Source organism: Hirundo rustica, chromosome 9 (assembly GCF_015227805.2).
Source record: "Hirundo rustica isolate bHirRus1 chromosome 9, bHirRus1.pri.v3, whole genome shotgun sequence".
Lineage (NCBI taxonomy): Eukaryota > Metazoa > Chordata > Aves > Passeriformes > Hirundinidae > Hirundo > Hirundo rustica.
Window position 1 is genome coordinate 17,690,523 of NC_053458.1, and position 19,815 is coordinate 17,710,337.

The following is a 19,815-nucleotide window of genomic DNA, read 5'->3' on the forward strand; positions in this document are numbered from 1 at the left end:
ATTCTGAAATTCACTTCTAAAGTACTTGCAATTAACCTAGGAAAAAGTAAAAATTCAGTTCTGGAAAGATAATGAGATACTTTGCATTAAAATATGCATTGATCATGGCTAACTTCCTGTGCTTTAAAAAGTTAAGAAATTAGAATGCTAAGATTTCCACAAACTTGTTCTTGTTATACAGGATTAAATCTTATTAAGGAGTGGAAGGATTTGTACTGCTTTGGTTATTATTGTAGATTCTTTCTAAGCATTTTCAGTGCTTTCACGTTTCACCATGTGCTGGTTACGGATCTGTGAGCCCAAATCAGAAGGCAGAATATGATCACCTCTGTTGTGGATGTGGTAAGTATAAATGGCTTGCAGCCACTTCCCATGCTCACTAAGAACCAAACACAAAGTATTTAAACGTTCCTAAACATTTTTTTAAGAGTCATTCAAGTTTGATGAGAAGGTACTGAACTCCCTTGTCCCTACAAAATAATTGTCTGGCTGTGGGTGGAATGGAATGGGTATTAAGAAGTCATATAAAGATGAAATAACAGGAAGAAGCTTGCTAATTAGAATAGGTGAAGGTTATTGTTATCCATTTATTTAGTGGAATTAAGTAGTCTTCTCTTCTCCTTAGGTCAGTTAATAGTCCCATGTGTATGAGACTCCTAAGCTTTTTCATTGTGGTTTATTTAATTTCTTCTATTAACCTTCTGAACTTTACTGTACAGATGAAGAATATGGAGCTGAAATACCTACTGGTTTTGCTATATGTTAGGCAGTGGCACTGTATTTAGATGATACACTCTTTTTTCTTCTCAGTGCTACAGGGAAAGACTTTGATCTTCCAGGAATTGTTTTCTGTCAGTAGTTAAATGCCTTTTGTGCCTGGGTGTTCATTTTTATTTGGGTACATTTAGTCAGAAATAAAACCATGAACAAATGACTGGAATTTAATCTTTGCAGATGTGGTTCTCTTTTCAGTCCTTTGAATATTGTTCTAAAACCATCTGGTACACTTAAATTCACATTTATGGGGTTGCTTTAGAATGAGTATTTTCTTTTAGGGCTATCTCTGTAGCAGACAGTTGTCTTCTTGAAGATGATCTTGTTGTAACTCTTTGCAATGCACCATTGACTATTTGGAGCATAGACCCTAAGGCTCACACTGAAGATTTTAACTCCTGTTACACTATTGATTCCAGAAATCCATGAAATTGCATAATACAGTTTTTTCCTAACTGTTTCCATCTATTATAATATCCATATTTGTAAACAAACCTTCATGATGGAGCAGATATTTTTTCCTAAGAGTCTCTCCTATTCAGAAGTCTGAATCAAAACCAGCTTGTCATATTGACTAAGAGATAAATTTGATGTTGCCTGGTCCATCTCCTTATACAGACACATTTTGACACAGTGTATTTGAGTGCTAATAATAACATTAGAAGATGTTGGAAAGAGATCTAATTTGGCATGCAGGAGTGACTTTGCTGTCATCTCCTATTTTCTGCACAATTGACAGCAGATACTTGGGGCTGAATTTTTCTTTCAGGTCAGATTTCCAAGGCATGAGGCTGTCTGTTAGAAACAGATAAGACCAAAACCAATACGGAAGTACTTGTTGAAAGTGTCAACAGTGCTGAGGATTTAAAAAGGGTCCTTCAGTCTTCTGTTTATGACATGACACAACAACATAGATTTCACTAGCAATAAAATCCTACCAACACCCCATGCCAGTTTTTAAAATTTCTCACTGGGAAAATTTTGTAACAGTACTCTTATCTGGGAAGAATAAAATTTTTTTTCAACTAATATATCTATTTTGTCACACTCTCTAGCTAGTACATGATTTGGATCCCCACGATCCAAAATGCTTTCAAGCTTTCACTGTCAGACAAATAAAATTTATATCTGTACCTCATTTTTAGTGTGCAAGGCACTCAAAAAGCATATGAAAACATTATCTGAGGTAAATCCAAAACAATACGCTTCCAAATATTTCCAATATTTCATACCCTGTTGGTTCTCAAACAGCCCATTTCATATCCCTCCTCTTCCTTTCAGCAGAAACAACTGGACTACTTCTACATTTCTGTTGGTGAATGTTACTATCTAGACTAACCTGGTAAAACTTCCCTCGAAGAGCATGTGTCAAGAACAGCTCCTACCCCGTGTGCTCCCATGCAGCCACGCCAAGAGCTGCAGTGAAGCACCATGCTGTGACCGTGAGGCCTCCTTTTCTGGAGCTTGTGGGTGGTGAGGATACCAGGGCTTTGCCAGCCTGTCATCTCCACTCCTGATTACCAGTGTTTCCTTCTTGCTGCTGTTCTTTGCCTTCCCTTTCCAAAGCAGGTTGAACTTCCCAAAGTCACAGCATCAGCCTGACAGCAGTGGGTTTTATAATGAAAGGTTTTATTTATACCTTTGCACAGGGGAAGGGTGAGCTAGAGTGAACACTTTTGAAATTAGCTTTTGTAATTACATAAAAGTATAAAAAAGCCCAGATAGCGTTGTAACAAAAAACCCCGAGTATGTCTGGCCTTGTCTGTCTCTGTCTTGAATAGATACCAAAGCAACAGCAAATAATGTTTAAAGAGTGTAGGATTAATTCCCTGGTACATATTACAAGATTCCCCAACAAAGACTGTGGGAGGGTCTTATAACTTGCTCAGGACTTTCTCAGCCAGAAGGACATCTTTACATGTAGCAGTTTTTGATAAATTTTCTCCCGACTTCCCCAAATTAGATAAATCTTTATCACTTTATTCCCCTACCAGACGGTTCCCTCAGTTTAGTTATTCAGTGGATGAAATGACATCTCCTGATATTACCAGGTTTTCTTTTTGATCCTCGTTCTAGTGCTGGAAGAGATGGTGAGCAGTGATTTCCCTCCCACTGTCTCTGTCACCTGTCTTTGAATACATCTGTCATCACTGTTGTCTTTGCCCTGGCTGAGGCATTATGGTCTATCTCATCATATTGCAGCCAGAATTTGTTTCCCACCTTTTACCTTTCCTCTTACACCTTCAAAGTGAAGTACATGGCAAAGTGGAAATACACAAAAAAATTCAAGCAGCAAATATTATATTTTTGTACAGATATGCTAAGATATTATCTTTTCTGTTCTCTGCTCCTTTCCTAATAATTTGTAATATGGCTTTTTGAGTGCTACAGAAATTTTGGAATAGTCCTGGAATTTTGACAATTCAGTATTGGGCAATTCAATTTTTCAGTATAACCCCAAAGCCTCTATTCTGATTGGTGATAATCAGCCCAGACCACATCTATATATATGGAAAATCCTTTTCCTATATATCCTGTTTCACGTGTATCACTTCATTTTATATATTTTCAAATTTAATCTGCTTTTATATCTAGCACCCAGTTACTCCGTTAGTAAATTTCTGTTGCAGTGTTTTGTTGTTTCTAAGTTTTTGGGCGTTGTAAGGAAAGGAATATTTCCAGTAAGCACATTCACATCCCTATTCATTCTATTTCTAGATTGCTTAGGAGATTTTTATTTCACAAGCTTGATCCCCAAAAAAGCCCATGTGAAAGCAACCTGTGAATTGTGCTTCATCCTTGAAACCAAACCAACAGCACCTGTTTGTTCACCTCTGTCATGTACCTCCTAAAAAGGTGGGTTATAAATCATATTTGCAACATTAGCAGAATTTGGAGGAGGCATGTGTTTAAATTGCACTGGGATGCCAGGTATAAACTCTGAGGTATGAGGATGGGACCCTGCAGGAAGACACTTGGAGGGTGAGTTTCCACAGAAAGATGATGTAGGCATGGGATTCATGCTCTGGCAATATGGCAAGAAGTCTCTCAGCTGAAGTACATTGTATGATTTGGTGTAAGAGATTAATTTCACAACTTGGTCTCCTGACTGCAACGTGAAGGGTGACCAGTTGTGCAGTGGGCCAGATGCTGCTGATGTTAGTTCAGTCTCTTAGTCGGGGAACTCATTGTGTGAAAATGGATCTTTGTTCTCTGGAAAAATATGCTACTCTGAATTCCTCTATCCTGACTAATTGCTCTAATTAATTTTAATAGTTCATTATCAATCTCAATTCTTCATTAAAATCTGTAGTGAGAATGCTCAAAAGGAATTCTCAAAGATTTGGAGTAAAATAGTGTTTTTACCATAGGTTTGCTAGCGTATTCCCAAAAATACAAGAATTTGTATTTATATTTATTTTTAATTGGAGTGAAGAAAGAGTGGGAATGTGTGAGAACTATAGTTTAATCTAATGAACAGTTTTGCTTCTCAGTTCTTTCCCTGCCAGATCAGGCTTTGAAAAATAGCGAAACTATTTTGAGATTTTAATAAACAATCCAGGAAATTGGAAGTTTTCATTTTGACAGTTTCAAGATGAAGTGCTTTAACTTCTATATCAAAAATAATTTGTCATCTTTAAGCATCTTTTTAAAAGAGGCAGAAAGCAATTTCATGTGGAGCTGACTGATCTTGATCATGGGTGATGTCATGTCCTGCTGGATTACCAGTGTGGGGAAAGTAGCTTGGCTACTGATGAAGATACATTTGCTCTGTGAAAAGTAGAAATTTTCTAGTTTGGGTTTGTAATGAAATATGTTTTGTAATTATCTAATAGTAATAAGGAAATAAAAGGCAAAATTTTATATGGAGACAGTATCTGGATTATCTGTTCTGTAAGCTCCTGATCACATAAGGAGTGGAGCGTCTTCCCCAGCAAAGAGGAGCATACTTTCCCCTCTGTGCTGGTCAGTCGATCTCAGCCCCAGATTAGAATAGATCTCACTGATTGTTTTTAAATATTAGACCTGAAGCTGTATTATGCATAATATGCCTAATTATTTTTGTCCATCTCTAGGTAACAGTGCTTTGAGTTTTCTTTCCAAATAAAGCATTTTTGTAATGAACTGTGAACAAGTGACACCATGAGTAGTGGTGGATGCAAAACCAGCTATAAGAGCAATTCCCTATATGAATATCTAGTGAAATAGAAAATAGATGGGAAATATGTATTTACCCTTTAGTGGTGAAGTGCGTTATGGGAACACTGAAGTGAGTTTTTTACTAGGCCAGTATTCTCAGCTGGTAAGCGATTATCGTCCACTAAAATGGCACCAATAGATCAAAGATCAAAAAGCTAATGCCACACTGTGAGATATCATCATACAACCCTATAAATTTCAAGTATGTTATTAGGGCAGAAAGCATGAGAATGTTGCACATTTTTTCATTAGATGATAAGGAATAAAAATAGTTTACAAACAATTTTCTCATAAACATGGAGTGTGTGATCAGGCTATGTGATCCAGGAATAGTTAAAAGGAAGTGCATATGGGGTATGGTGAAGATGAGATAATAAATTGTGTGAATTATTCTTTTAGTTTATTTTTGTTTGTAATCAAACTTAATTTACTTTGCAAACATATATTTGCAGATCTTTTTGCTACTGTTACCCTGCTTGTAAAAAAAGTTGCACCGTGCTGTGTAAGGCAAGTAGCATCATAGCCAGTGATCAGGCTTGCAGTAAAATAAAATACTGTAACTATTCACAGGACTGTGGTGAGCTGAGGCTCCCCAATGTGTGTTGAGGCTGGTTTCAGCCAAGCTCCCAGTGTCTCCAGGAAGAGCAGCCAGCTCCAAATCTTCATTATTCAGCATGCTGAACAACTACCTCTGAATTGCTCAGGTTGATTGATAAGCATCTTACCTGGCCTCTCCTGTCCCTCACCTGTGCCTCTGAATTGGCATCACTCTTGCTGCTGCTCAGGAAGCGACCTGGCCTCTCTGCCCCTTCCTGGGTTGCCTCTTACCAGCTAAACAGCTGAGCTTAACAGCGGGGGATGGTGCCAGTGCTGCACGGCAGTTTTTTCTGCCATGGAACTTGGTCAAGGTTAGTCTTCTGCCCGTCACTGGAGCAATAGCCTTGTTAAGTGGAAGGAATGCATTGTTACAGATTCTTGCTTTAAGCTATGGTTCCCTTTCCCCCCTTTTCCCTGTTTCCTCTTTTCTTTTGTTTCTCCTTTCCCTCCATTTCTCTTTTCCCTCCATTGGTTTTGAGCAGTCAAAGCCATTATCGCATCCCATGTTTAACTAGCTGCGTGGAAATATATTTTACAGTTGAGTATTTCTGCTTGAAAATATTTCTCTTCTGCTTTCTCTGCAGTTAAACTAGAAAAGTTTCTTAATGTATGTGAAGTATGAGTCCAGATGAGTTAAAAAGATTTTATTTTATTTTAGATTCTATTCACTGTGTGATCAATCCCGTGTTTCAGGTGCTTGTGCGGTATCTTAGTTTTCCTCAAGGAATATGCAACATTAATCTCTTCCCAAGCATGGTGTTGGAGGACATGCTTTTTCTAATAAAGTGTTTGGTTTAATCCCAGTGGTCCTTAAAGCCCTTTAGGTGGCTGCTAGATCATCGCACCCAGGGAAGAGTAGGCTGCAAGAAGAGAAACGTGAGCAAAGTATTTTTGTGGGATGGTTATCCTCAAACTGAGGGGCATGTCAGCTCCCTGACAAGTCCTGGGACATAAGTGTTTCAGCATCAAGCAAGCTGAGCAAAACTTGTTTGTGCATGGTCCCACGTACTCCCTTGCCTCTCTCCCCTGGTTTAGGATGGGACCTGCCCGAGTGCCGTGTGCTGCACGCCCTGTGTGGGACCCGCGGCGTTCAGTGCTGCCCTGCCCTGCCCTGGGGAACTGAAGGCACTGCCTGTGTTCTGCAAGAGTGGAAGGCCTTGGAGGCTTCCCCTCTTGTCTCTCTTGCCTCTCCTTTCTGCACATTGCATATTCCCCTGTGGGAAGTGCTGGGGAGGTTTGAAGGGTCTAGGTACTGCTTTTGTGGAGATATGTTGAAGAGTTGTGACAAACCTGTATTGCTTGGATATTCCTGTGTAACCTTTGAAAGTTTTGATGGGAACTTACTGTTGGCCTTTGTATTTTGATGCCTAGATGCTTGTGATGTGGATGCCTTAAACTTTCTGTCTATAATAAGACAATTAATTCTGCTGATATTTTGTTTTTTACAAGACTATTAGGACTTGCACTGCTTTTCTCATGACTCATGAGAATGGCAATTGGTAACCCACTAATATTTCTGCCCACATGGGTTTGTAATTTTAGAAGTAATCATTTCGTGGCTGATGTAAATTTTGTAATGAGAAATACTAGATTTATGACTACAGGATTTCTCACAGACTGTTTTATTGCTTAGAGGAATTGCTTTCTCTGTTGGGAAAATCCATCATTAGATGTCTGCTTCAAATGTTTTGTGGGTGGTTTATGCTTTGAGAATGCTAATGCAATCATTGAAACAATAATGGTGATTTGAGATAGTATAATTGTTCCCCTTTCCTTCACTCCAGATACAGAATGAGTTGCAGGTGAAGCTGGGTATGGGTTTGTAAGGGGACTTTACAGCCAGGATATTGCAATATCTGGTCATTGGGTTCTCACCCCATCTTTTGTGTTCGTTGCACTTTCCTGGAACAGGAAACTGATTTCTGTACGCGCTAGCTGAGAAGGGTTGTTTGGAAGAATTAGTTACAGGGATGATGACAGTTGATTTTGAGGAAGGTCTTTGCAGATGCATTTTTGCATGGAACCTCTCTAGGTAAAATTACTACCTGCCTCCTGATACCCTCAGACAAGATGTTAGGGGGAGTAACTCTGCAGTTCCTGATGAAGCTCAGGCCTCAAAGATGTGAATTTCCCAGACGTGCTGGAATCAAGATGTTTCTGGGCATGCCTGCTGGATGGTGAAATTTTGGGACCTCCTAAGCTTTTGTGGTGAAAACTTTAACATTCCCAGGGTTAGTTGATGTAGGTTGTGAGGATTAAAGTTGTGTTTTGAAATATAAAACATGGGTACCTAAGACTGAAATCTGTGGACAAGGTTTGCTGTAGGCGTGTGCTCTCCAGGGATGTGTTGGAGCGGCTCTGGACAGTGTGGCTCTGCTGTGTGGTGCCGGGCAGTGGGCACTGCCTGGGGGCTCTGCTGCTCCTCAGGCTCTTCTCAGCACTGCTGGGGGAGCATGGCACAAGGGTACTTGGCTTAGCAGCTCTTTCTGCTCCTCCCAAGTCACGATGAACTAGTCTGGCCTGGGAGCACTAGGCAGTGACTGCATCAACATGACTCTTACTGCAGCTAAGGAAGAAGTTGCTGTTTCATATATTTTTTATTTCCTGTTTATTTGCTCTTCCCCTGTGAGTGGAATATGTGTATGCTTTTGTATTTAAGTGAAGGTAACTAAGCTTTCTGTTCTAGTTTTATTAGTGTTTTGCCAGCTCTATGCCAATAACGCATCTCAGCAGAGAAACTGCTTCAATCAGCAAGGTTTCATGGGTTGGGTCTGTGACTATAAAAAGAAATAGAAGAGAGAAAGAGAGGAGGATTTTAGAGACATCATGCTTTGAAGCACCACCATGTAACCTCTAGTGTCTTAGTTTCTCAATTATATTTTCCTACATGTACTCTAGCGATGCTAAAGCCATCTATTTCCTGGAGTGTGGACAGCAGGGCAGAGAAGTAGGTGGGAACCTGTCTTTGAGTCACTGGCCTATTCCCTTTGCATCCTGCTATATCTCATTTTGCCCCAGTGCCTGCTTTTCAGGACACAACTGAAGCCCTTGTGTCACTTCACTGCTCCTGTGAAGCTGCATTGTTGTGTGGATTAGCATTTCTTTTCATTTTCTACTTTCTGTGTGCAATAGGTGTATTCTGGGTGGAAACATATGCTACTGGAGAATCACCTGTGATGTATTTGAGTTTCAAATCTTTGTCTGATTTAGCATATTTTTGCTTTTTAATGTAATTCATTTCTGCACTGCTGATCTTATTCTGTATTGAAACAGCACATTTGTGCATGATTCAAGTTCGTTTTTGGAAACCCGTTTCAATAACTTTCATTTATTTAAACTATTAAAATAGTTTAAAGTACAGAGAACAGTACCACTCTCGCTTTCTATTTAAATTGCTGCTCTAACCGTTGAAATAGCCTTGAAATAAAGTATCTTGGGTTCTGCTTGACCTGATTCAATATAACACTTAAAAAGTAGAATTACTGAAAAGATAGTCAGATGCATTCCCTATTTGGCTCAGGCTATTGAAATGGGAAGGGTATGAGTTTGCCACAGCTATTAATATGATATTAATCCAGGGTATATTATATATTGCTTTAAAGTCTTATCGGGAAGACTGGATATCCTTTTGTAATGTGTTCTTTTGCTTTTTCTATACACTGATATTTTGTAGATGAGCCATTGCTCAGTATGTGAAGTCTAAATGGCTCTTCTTATATGATCAAGTATGATGTTATTGAGTGCCTTACAAAGAGGCTGTATCCTCTGCACATTAAGATTGAGTCTGGTGCTTATTACAAAATCCAGACTTTTCAGATGCTAAATATGTACTCTATCTTACAAGCTAAAAATGGTAGACTCCTGACAGTTTTGGGTTGTTGAGGCTAAATGACTCTCTTAGGTCCATCTTTCTCTCTTTTGTCCTTCTGGTTTCTGTGTTAGGCCTTAGTTCTGAGCAGTATTAAATATCTCTCTGGATCCAGATGGCTAGAAAGTAGCAATGCCATTACAGTCTCTATTTTCTGAATCAGGGATCTTGTTATTTTTGCCTTTTCCTGTAGAATATAATTGTTAAAATATTAGTTTTTAACACAGTGATAACTTATTTTGTGCATTTGATTTGCTGTAGAAGCTTTCATTGGTCATTTTTAGGCTGTTAAGATATGTGTTATAGCTTCACACTGCTTAAGTTAGTTTCTATTTTTCTTATTTATAGGTGGGTTTTCAGATGCACCAAGCAAAGTTTTAAAATCATCTAGATGTAGAACTGTTTCTGTGATATCTCCTTCATTCCATGTAAGTAAATAGTCCAATAATTTCTTGGTTAATTTCTCCTCTTCTGATGAGAATCTTGTATGAAAATTGCATGAAAACAAAAAAAATTAAAAACTCTTGTCTGCTTTTATGAATAGTCTCTCTCTTTCTGTCCTCTAATTTTTTATTAATTTATTTTTAAAATGTTATTCTGCACCCAGTTTATCAATTTGTTGGCAGTGTGTTGATAAGAACTTTATTTTCATGGCCTAATCTCTCTGAGATAATTAAAATTTAAAAGTTCACTCCTGCTTTCCTGCCCTCAGCTCAGCACATTGGCAGCAGAGACACAGTCTAGTCCTTCACCCTGTCCAGTGTTCAGCTTCCCATAAATCAAGATTAATAATAATCAGAGAGCTCACACACAGAGGGAGGGAGGTATTGATTGTCATTAAAATGTTGGATTCTGTCTTGATGAGTCTAGTTTTGCTCCTTACTGTCACAGCACCTAATTGAATTTGGATGGATAAAACTATTTCTAGGCTATATGTGATGCATGATTGAGCACCAGAGCCCTTACTTGTTTAAACATATAAGCCCTTTGAATTAGGGAACACTAAAAATGTTAGTGGACAAGAAAAAATGGTCTTATTTTGGAAGGCATGCAGGTACCCTTAAAAAAAAAAAGAGAAAAAAAGAGAAGGGAAAAGCTAATAAACATGGATAGTGGAACTGTTCATAAAAGATTTGTAAAAGAGGTCATGAAAAACAAACCTCCTTTGATTTAAAAAAAAATGTTTAAAGTATGGAAAGTGAGATGTATGCAGATTAGATTGGTCCTGAAAGAGGTAATTAAATACAAGTGTCACTTGGTTTTATTTGGTTAGGTTATTCACAAAATTGACTGTAAAGCTATCTATGTGAACTTGCTGAAAAAGCATGGGAACTCCCTAAACCTTTCCCTGGGCTGCACCTTTTCCATAAATTTTGTGGTTTCTGCACGTGTGGGGGAAAATATTCTTTTGAGCCACATCTTAATTCATGCACCAGTTCCAGAATGAAGATGAAAAACTTAGTTGAATCTGAATAGGAAAAAAAGTATTGCATTGTAATGTACAAAACCTTGGTGGAACTATCACTAAGAGGAGCATAAAAGATGTGTAGTAGATGTAGTTGAATACAAAATTAGAGAAATGCAAGTAATATTACGTAACTTTCAGGTTTGGGTTGTAGCATTTTCTGGGAATTGCTAATTATATTGCAGCAATTGTTAATAATGCATGTTTATTATTGGTATATTAGTACTGATATTTAATATTTGTGTCCATACAAGTAGAAAATGGGTACAGACTTGTCAGAACTGACAAACACAAAATCGAAGCTGTGTTGTGAAATGAAATAAGGCTTGAATTCAGCCTACAAGTTAAATTGTTTTTGAGAAAGTAGTCAGAAAAAACTTGGACTTATTTCATGGATAAACTGGACCTTAAGTTGACAGAGTCCTTTTTAAAAATTTTTTTAAAACACTGCAAAACAGTCTTCTTTTGTGTAAAAGATGTGCTTAAATATGCATACAACAGTAAACCACATTTAAGATATATTAGGACAAAAAAATCATTGGATTTTTAATTACCTCAGCCGCAGTTATTTGCAGGCCCTTCTCCCTGCTATGGTCTTTGTATCCCTTCTTAGCACTTGCAGGTTCCAGCTCTTCCTTTTATGGACAGCAGCTAAGGCCACGCCATTGCACTTACCACATTTCCTTTTTAAAACATTAGCATGTAAAATGTGGGCAGAAGCACACTACAACATTAAATCTGCATGTACTGTCTTATTTTGAAACTGGTGGAAATTTAAAAAAAAAGACCCTAAACCAAAACAAGCCCAAGAAAACAAAACAACCCACTAGCAAATAAATGTTTGGTGAGTCCTTTGCTCTCCGGCTCCAAAGGGAGGATTTCAGCCACGTGCCTGTGGTTGTGTGAGGGTTGCAGAGCAGACGTGGGGAATGAATATCAGATCTTTTTTTCTAAGCCAGGTTGTCTTTTCTTCTTTTGAAATGGACCTGCATATAACTAGTATTCCTGACACCTCCAGTAATTGTTACAGGTAAAATACTTACTAATTTTCCTATTAACTCCCTCTCTCTTTGCTAGCAGTACTCACTTGGACAAGGTGGCTTCTCTTTCCTTCATTAATTACTATAGGTGTTCAGTGAGAGAGCAGGGTTGTGTGGAGGTGGAGGGAAGCAGGGGAAAGCTGTGGATCGTGAATTCACAAATTTGGCCTGAAGCAGATACGTTTCTTGATACACAGCTGACAATGTTTCTTGTCCCTTTTCCAGTTTGGACATCTTTGTCTCCTTTGCCACACTCTCTATGTTCTTAAGGAAGAGGCTGGACATCAGAGATCTTTAACATCACAGGCATATTTCTCAAAGGCAGCAGTTGAAATGATCTGACACTGAATATGTTTAAGGCTAAATTGTGCATATTTATCCTTAGTTGGAAAGGATCATTAGATTATGCCTATGCTCATATGAAGTTGATAGTAACATGTGCAATGAGCCTGTCCTCTCTTTTATGGCATTAGAGACTCGAATATTTTACACAATAAATAGGGCAAGCTGTGAAACAGAGTTCGTACTACTTTGTGCTGGGAGACATGGGCCGTAAATCAGGGTATGTGTGCATAATTACAAGGTATCAGAACAAGTCCCAAGGGTATTTTTAGCACTGTAAAATGTTGGATAGACCTGCTTTCCTACAGAACATTATCCTCCTCATTTCTTCACTCCTAGGTACCAGACAGTTTTGTTGGCCGGGTTACTTGAAATAGTAGCAGTGTGATAAATGGCAATGGCAGGAGTATATTGTGTTTATTTGCACAATCATAGTTTAAAGCTTCTTCTGATTATATTGTGCAAGGCCTCTGAAATAATTTTCTGAAAACATCTCCAGGGTTAAACCCTTCCTTAGCTAACGTTTGGATGCGAAAATTGGAGGCTTGATTTTTTTCTGCTGGTGTGCGATATTTTGGAAAGATAGAATCACAGAATCATTAGGATGGAGAAGTCCTCTAAGGTCTGTTAAACTACACTGCCAAGGCTACCACTGAACCATGTCCCTGAGTGCTATATCTACACATCTTCTTAATCCCTCCAGGGATGGTGACACAACCACTTACTTGGGCAGCCTTGGCAACCCTCTCAGTGAAGAAATTTTCTCTGCTATCCAGTCTAAACCTCACCTGGTAGAAATTGAGGCATTTCCACTCATGCATTGCTTCTTACCCAAGACTGGCCCCCACATTGCTGCAGCCTCTTTTCTGGCAGTTTTAGGGAGTGATAAGATCTCCCTCAGCCTCCTTTTCTCCAGACTAAACAGCTTCAGCTCCCTCAGCTGTAAATTCTTGGCTGCCACTTCAGGATCTACTTGAAAGCCATCACTGAATACCTGGTGCTCAGAATCTCTGAGTGACACAGGCTGTTTCACACAGGCAGTGTCTTGGGCAAAATTCTCATTTTGACGCATGTAAAACTACAGCAACAAAAACAAAAAATGAGGGAGGAGTGAGATGAATAGAAATGTTGCATCTGCTTGTATTGTCCACTTGAGCTGCCATTGTCTGAGGTGACAAGAGGGAGGAAGGTGGAAAACCAGCCACTGCTAAAATGAAAAAAATGTGAGAAGCATCTCAGTGGTAAAAAAAGCTGTGCTTTTTTCTTTTTCACATAATGAAACTTCTGTGCAGCCTGAGAGTGTGTATTCCTCATTGCAGCAGAGTTCAAGCTTAGGAGTTTAGTTAGAGCTTTTATGTGACTATTTCTCCTAGGAGCAGATTTTAACCCTGCAGCTTAGTCAGCATTGATGCTTAGATCCAAACAGAAGCGGGGTTGTTTATATATTTTTTTTCTGCATTACCTGGCACTAAATCTCTAACTCAGCTCCTAATATAATGAATTCAGATTCAGTTCTCCCTAGCTGTTCAGTTGTATATTTTAAGTCCTGTGCCATCCCCTGTAGTATCCTACATTTGCACCAAGCCAAAGCAGGACTCTTATAAGGCCTTAAAAAGCAGTTATCCCATGTAATTTCGTAAGAGACTAACAAGATTCGTTGAGCTGTCCTGAGTGTCATTCCTGTCTCAGTGTAAAATGAAGCACCTTGGATGGCAGGATGTTTTCAAATGGGTGCAGCAGGTGCAGTGGTAAGAGGGGCTGGAAGAACAGAGCTACCAAGCTGTCTGCTTTTTCCTTGAGGAAGATAGGAGAGAGACATGTGAAATAATAGGTACGAGAAATTTTATCCTTTTCATGGAAGAGGACCTGGATGAAAAAGTTCTGTCATACTTTTGCAACGAAACTCTCCGCTGCTACTGTAACACCTGTAATCTCAGTGAGTTTCTGAATATGAATTACTTTTTTAAATGCTTATTTTTCTGAAAGTTTGAAATAATTTCAAACTAGTTTGATAAATATAAATATAGTTTCCTTCTTAGATCTTACAGATAAAAGAAATCAAACTCATGATACTCTAGTTACTGTGAAGGATGGCTGGGTGATTTTTTTTTTTTTTTTTTTTGTGGCTTGGTAAGGTATTTGTAGCATGGCTTAAAATATTTTGAAATTAAAGGGGCTACACCAACTAAAGGGTACATTAAGCAATAAATGTTCTAAATGCAGACCTTATTCAGCACTTAAAAATAAATGCAAAGAAAATACTTTGCATAGGTATTAAACATTTAACAGCCTTAAAAATATATTTTAATAACTTTACAAAATAGGCTTTTAGCTTAACTTCTATGCAGTGGTAATGTTCTTCTTCAGATTTTCACATACAGTGCTAATAAAATCAAAACACCTTTAAAGTTCACCTTATGAAGTATTTGGGGAACTTTTCCATTATATTTGGTACTTGTAATTTTATTATTGGTTAGAATTATTACTATTTGACTTGTACCTGCCTTCTCTTTATGCTCCCACCTAGGTATATCTGTCAGTTTACTCATACTAAACTCTACTGATTTTGACAAGACAGAGCTTTCAGCAGCAGCCCAGGATCTCCAGATTTTTCTCACTGTGGATGGACTTCCAGGGTGACTGGAGTTCAAGTCCTTTGCATCTTAGAAATGCCTCCTCTGTGAGCAGATGGTGTCAAAATGTATGAATCATTTTATACACTGTCATTAATTTCTATGAGTCTGAAATACCACACTTCCTATGCTGAAGTGCTGGATCTGTAACTTTTGTGTTTGCCCTCATGACAGGTCTGTTTTTAATGTACAGTTCAAACGTATGCCTAGAGCAAATAAACACACGTCTAAAGAAGGTGAGGATTTTTCCATATTTGTATTATTCTTACCTATTTCAAACCAGGTAAATCATACATGTGCTTATCAGGAAAAGTGCAGCAGTGAAAAATTTTGCATTAGCCCTAAACTGGACCTTGAATATTAAGGGTGAATCTTTTAAGATTTTAATTTTTATTAATATGTATTTTCCAACAATTAGTTGAAACTCTAAGGGTGCGTTTTGTGCTGACCTGGAGGGCTCATTATCTTGTCAAAGCTTGTAAGATACAGACCTTGCAGGAGTGATGATGTTACTCAGCAAGTACATGGCGATAGGAGGGAAAGGCTACAGTAGATACAGATGGAGACAAAAACGCAAGACCCCGGTTCTAAATTTGTTTTGGAAAAATTGGATTTGTTGCTCTTCAGCTTTCCTTCTGAAAACTCTCTTGTGGCTTTATTGTCAGCTGAAGTGTTTATTGACTGAGAAGTGTTTGCATTTTAGTGATGGATATAGTGGTCCTGGTAAACACTTTGGGGCTTTCGTGATGTAATATGCTGTGTAAGTGTTTGTGTTGTTTTATGATGGAGTGGGCAGAAACCTATTTAAATAAAAAGTAGAATAAAACCCACACAGTTTTAGCAAGCATTAGTTTCATTAAAGCTAGTACAAAGATAAGAGTTAAATGATTTGTGGATATATACAAATGTCTTAAAGTATAAAAGCAACACAGAATCCAATGCCATTATTGCTGGGAGAAGTGCCAGCATTCTCATTATTTTTAATGACTTCCAAACTGGGCCCTTAGTGACTGATGAGGTAAGCAATTTCAGATGGGAAATGTGATATCCCCAGTACTGGAACATGCTGAACGCCCTCAGTTGTTAGGGGCCATGCCTGTGCTGAGGATACTATAAGAGGCAGCAGACAAATTGTAGGTTCAAGGTTACTTTAAGAAGAGACAGAGGAAATTTTTTTCTAAGTTGCTGAATAAAATAGAACAATCTAGATGATAAAAATTGTATGTAATGACACTGCTCATGAAAAAACATTCATCACTGAAGAAAGATAGATACTAAAGAAAGCAGTCTTTGGATTCATCCCAATATTAAAAAAAAGCACTAAACAAAACCTTCAGTAACTGCTTCTGTTTATTGAAAAAGATAAGCATCTTATGAAGATATGGAGGTCGTTAATAATGAAGTGACTACTGTGAGAGGCACTTACCTCAGAAGCGGGTGGCCTGTGGTTCCCACGTGCCCGATGTTTCCCCTCTGCACTGCTGGATGTGCTTGGAGGGCTGTGTCCCTCAGAAACCTCACCAGCACTCATCTTGTCTCCTGGCAGAGAGGCAGAGAGTGCTTTGGCGTCTCCTCTTGCAGAGGAAGGAGTTTGCAGAAGTAGCATCTCCAAGAGGGGAAGGATCCCGGTTGGAAACCCCCCTCACTGCCCATGGGCACTCAGCAAGATGTGTGAGTCAGGAGTACTGAACAGTAAATCAGGGAGACCACTAGTGCTGGAAGCATTTTAATGGTTGAAAAAGGACTTCAGAACCTGGGCTCCTTTTCTTTCGCTCTGGCACATATTTTCTGTATGTAGAACAGGAGGTTGGGCAGCCCCTTGTCCCCACCTGCCCCAGGCAGAGAGCCCTAGTCACCAGCTGGCAAGCCTAGGGAAAAGGCATCCCTTACCATCCTTTCTGGTTGGGTGTTACTGCAGAGAAATGGATGCTATTGTGCTAAATATGTTAAATTTAAAGTATTTTCAGTTTTTAAAAGTTTCCTATTGGGACTTCAGGCAATGAAAAATATTGCTTGGTCCAGAGCAGGGAAATTACATAGTGCCACTTATGCGATGATGAAATGTCTGCTTTGGAAGTTAAAATTACTGAAAAGATGACCCAGCAATAGCACACAAACCCACAAATCTGGCAAATTTGAAGCAAACACAAAGCAGTATTTTTTTCTTTTCTTTATTCCCCCCTCCCCCTTTTTTCTATTTTTAAATTATGTGATACTTTGAAAGCTAAAAACATAGCTAGTTTGCAAAGATATTAAATAATTTCATAGATTATTGGTCAACTGATGGCTATTAAAAAAAAAAGAAAAAAGCTGATAGGCAGCCCCTATCTTAGGAAACCCATAAATCACTGGTTGCTCAAATTTCAAGAAATAAATCATGGGAAGGCTCATGCTCTGTGCCTCTCTTCTGGTCGCTCCATTACTGATCGCCACAGAAATGGGGCACAGCGGGGACCTCACCCCAGAGCCAGTGCTGTGTGCTAGCTCCTCCATCCAAAGGTTATTTGCAGGGTCAAGTGTAGATGTGAGAAGTTGTAATTGTGTCATTTATATTTCAGCTGGGAGCCTTGCAGTCGTAATCCAAGTCATTTGTGCCCTGGTGGTCCTGCCTGTTTTCAGGCACCCCAAAAGTGGTCCTAAGCCAGAGAAGTGAAGAGCATCTCTCAGCACTCTCAGTAGGCTCTGCAGCTGAGCCGCTGCACATGGAGTTGTGGCCAGTGGAAGTTCAGGTGAGCACTCTGCTGTATAAATTTTCACTGCCCTCAAGTATAAGTTACTCTACATGCATAGTAATATCCATAATTAAAATGCTCCCTTGAAGTAAATAATTAAATGAGGATTACAGTTATGAGCCACAAAGTGACACAGGTGACAGGCTTACTTTAAGTAGGACAATTAAACTGTAAATTAAAATTAAACTTCTCCATGTAAGCAAAATATTGCATAAGGTAATTATCTAAGAATAATAGGTTAGGTGTGTATATTGTATCAATAAATCCTAGACATCTTTAGAAAACAGATTTTCTACTCTGTTTGTGGTTGGTTTTTTTTTGGTGGTTTTTTTTTTTTTTTTTTTTTTTTTTTTAATCTGTATTTTTTTTAAAAAATGTCCTAATTAAAATGAGAAATAAAAGCCCAAAGTGTGTTTTCAATGGGTTTTTTTTGCAAAATTGATCATTTTACTGGAGAAGTTTGGATTAAGTAGCATTTGCCCTCAACAAATGCTGTTTGGTTTTTTTGTTTGTTTGTTTTGTTTTGTTTGTTTTTTTAACATAGCACAGATATTGAGTCATTTAGGAGTATTTGCTGGAGAGGTGCTCCTACACCTGAGAGTAGAGCCTGGTTAGAAAGAGAATGTATCATCAATGTTAGGGAGTTACAGCTTCTCACTTACAGGACCGGCAATGATTAGTTCTTGGTCTTAGTACCTTTGTGCAAGCTCAAAGATTATTTACTACCAAATTACTGAATTCACTGTATTTCATGTTTTTGAAAAAAATCCAGTTCCTGTGCCAGGTAAAAGACAAGTTTTATTTTATCCTCTTTTGAAACAATTAATTTTTTCTTCAGACAGATAGTGATCTTAGATCTTGACAGTCCTTAAATCATGTACAAAACGTTCTCTAGATAGTGCAAATCTGTTTTTGCTCTTTATTTTTTTTAAGCAGATCAGTGTTTTAGAAAATACTAGTAGTAAACAAAATTTGGGGAAAAAACCTTGGTGTCGTAGTCCAAATCTTTTCTGGAAAAAAAAAAAAATCCTGATATTTGGGAAAAAGAAAAGAGCTGTTTTCCAAGAAAACAGGGCTTGAAAACCACTGTAAATTAATACTTCAGAAGTAAAAAAAATAGGATTTTTAAAATAAAAATAGTGAATAGAAGTAAGTATAAATTAGCTTTAGGCAAAATAGATTTTTAAAAAACAATTTCAGGGGCTCTAGAGGCAATCTTAGAAGCTTTGAGTGCTTTTAATACTTAATTCAGTGCCTCTTTTGGAGTCACAGATATTTTTGGCTTTATCCAAGTGAGTAAGGCAGCAGTCATTGTGGGCTGCAGTTATGGCTACTCTGGTGTGTTAATGGCAGGATTTCCCAAATCCTGACCTGTAGTGATTGTCCCTCCTTACAGAATCAGTCTTAGTTCGGGGAGTTCTTTGGTGAGTCGGCACGTCCTGAGCAGGCAGTCGGTGCCCTCGGTGCTCAGCAGGTACTGGCAGCTCTGCCCGCTGCTGGTCGGGCACTGCTGGGCTTTGCTGCTCTCTCAGCTGCTCTGCTGGTGTTACAAGTGCTCAATAATTATGTTATCCAATGCTTAGATAGTTTGTAATGTTATGCTACACTTGCACAGAGTGGGATTTTTATTAAAAGTTTTGTTAAAGTAAATAATCAGCAATTCTGATTTAAAAATCCAAATTAGACGCTCAATGGAGTATTTCCGTACCCTTTGTTAATCTGACAGTTTAAGATGTGCCAGCCTGCTAAAGCAGAACATCAAAATGCCTCAAAATATTTTAATACTTTTCACTTTTTACAAAGTCATTTTTTGCTGTAATTTTTAAACTTTGCTTAGAAGGTTATGTTTTAACCACTTTATTAAGGGAAACAAGACAGTAATTTTGACATCTTTGTTACTCTCAATTCAGAGAGAAAGGAACAGTTCCTTCTTTGATGTATGATCTTAAAGCTGGGACAATTAAAATCACTTTTTAGATATTGTACTTCGTTTAGTAAAATATTTAGTGCCATTATGATAGTGTAAACCATTAGACTGCAATTATACTAGCACAGCACAGAGCCTAATAGTTCTGTTGGAACAGAACAGTGATGCATGATTGCTCCATTAGGATCGGAAGTCTTGGAGAACTAAGGTTATTAAAAAAAATGAATCACGGTTACA

The 19,815-nt window shown here is 38.3% G+C and overlaps 1 long non-coding RNA gene across 8 annotated transcripts in view; it reads left to right on the top strand.

Moving 5' to 3' along the window:
* LOC120756870 (uncharacterized) overlaps positions 1-19,815 on the top strand; it is a 150,312-nt gene that overhangs the window by 59,175 nt on the left and 71,322 nt on the right. For 4 of the 8 annotated variants that reach the window (XR_005702264.2, XR_005702260.2, XR_005702257.2 and 1 more), the window contains exons 1-7: positions 246-342; positions 2,056-2,247; positions 3,493-3,630; positions 9,788-9,867; positions 14,814-14,987; positions 15,094-15,155; positions 17,478-17,648. This is a non-coding gene — a long non-coding RNA (uncharacterized LOC120756870). Of the gene's footprint in view, positions 1-245; positions 343-2,055; positions 2,248-3,492; positions 3,631-9,787; positions 9,868-14,813; positions 14,988-15,093; positions 15,156-17,477; positions 17,649-19,815 lie in introns of those variants that run through there. The other 4 variants (XR_005702258.1, XR_005702261.2, XR_005702259.2 and 1 more) reach the window with 4 other exon arrangements.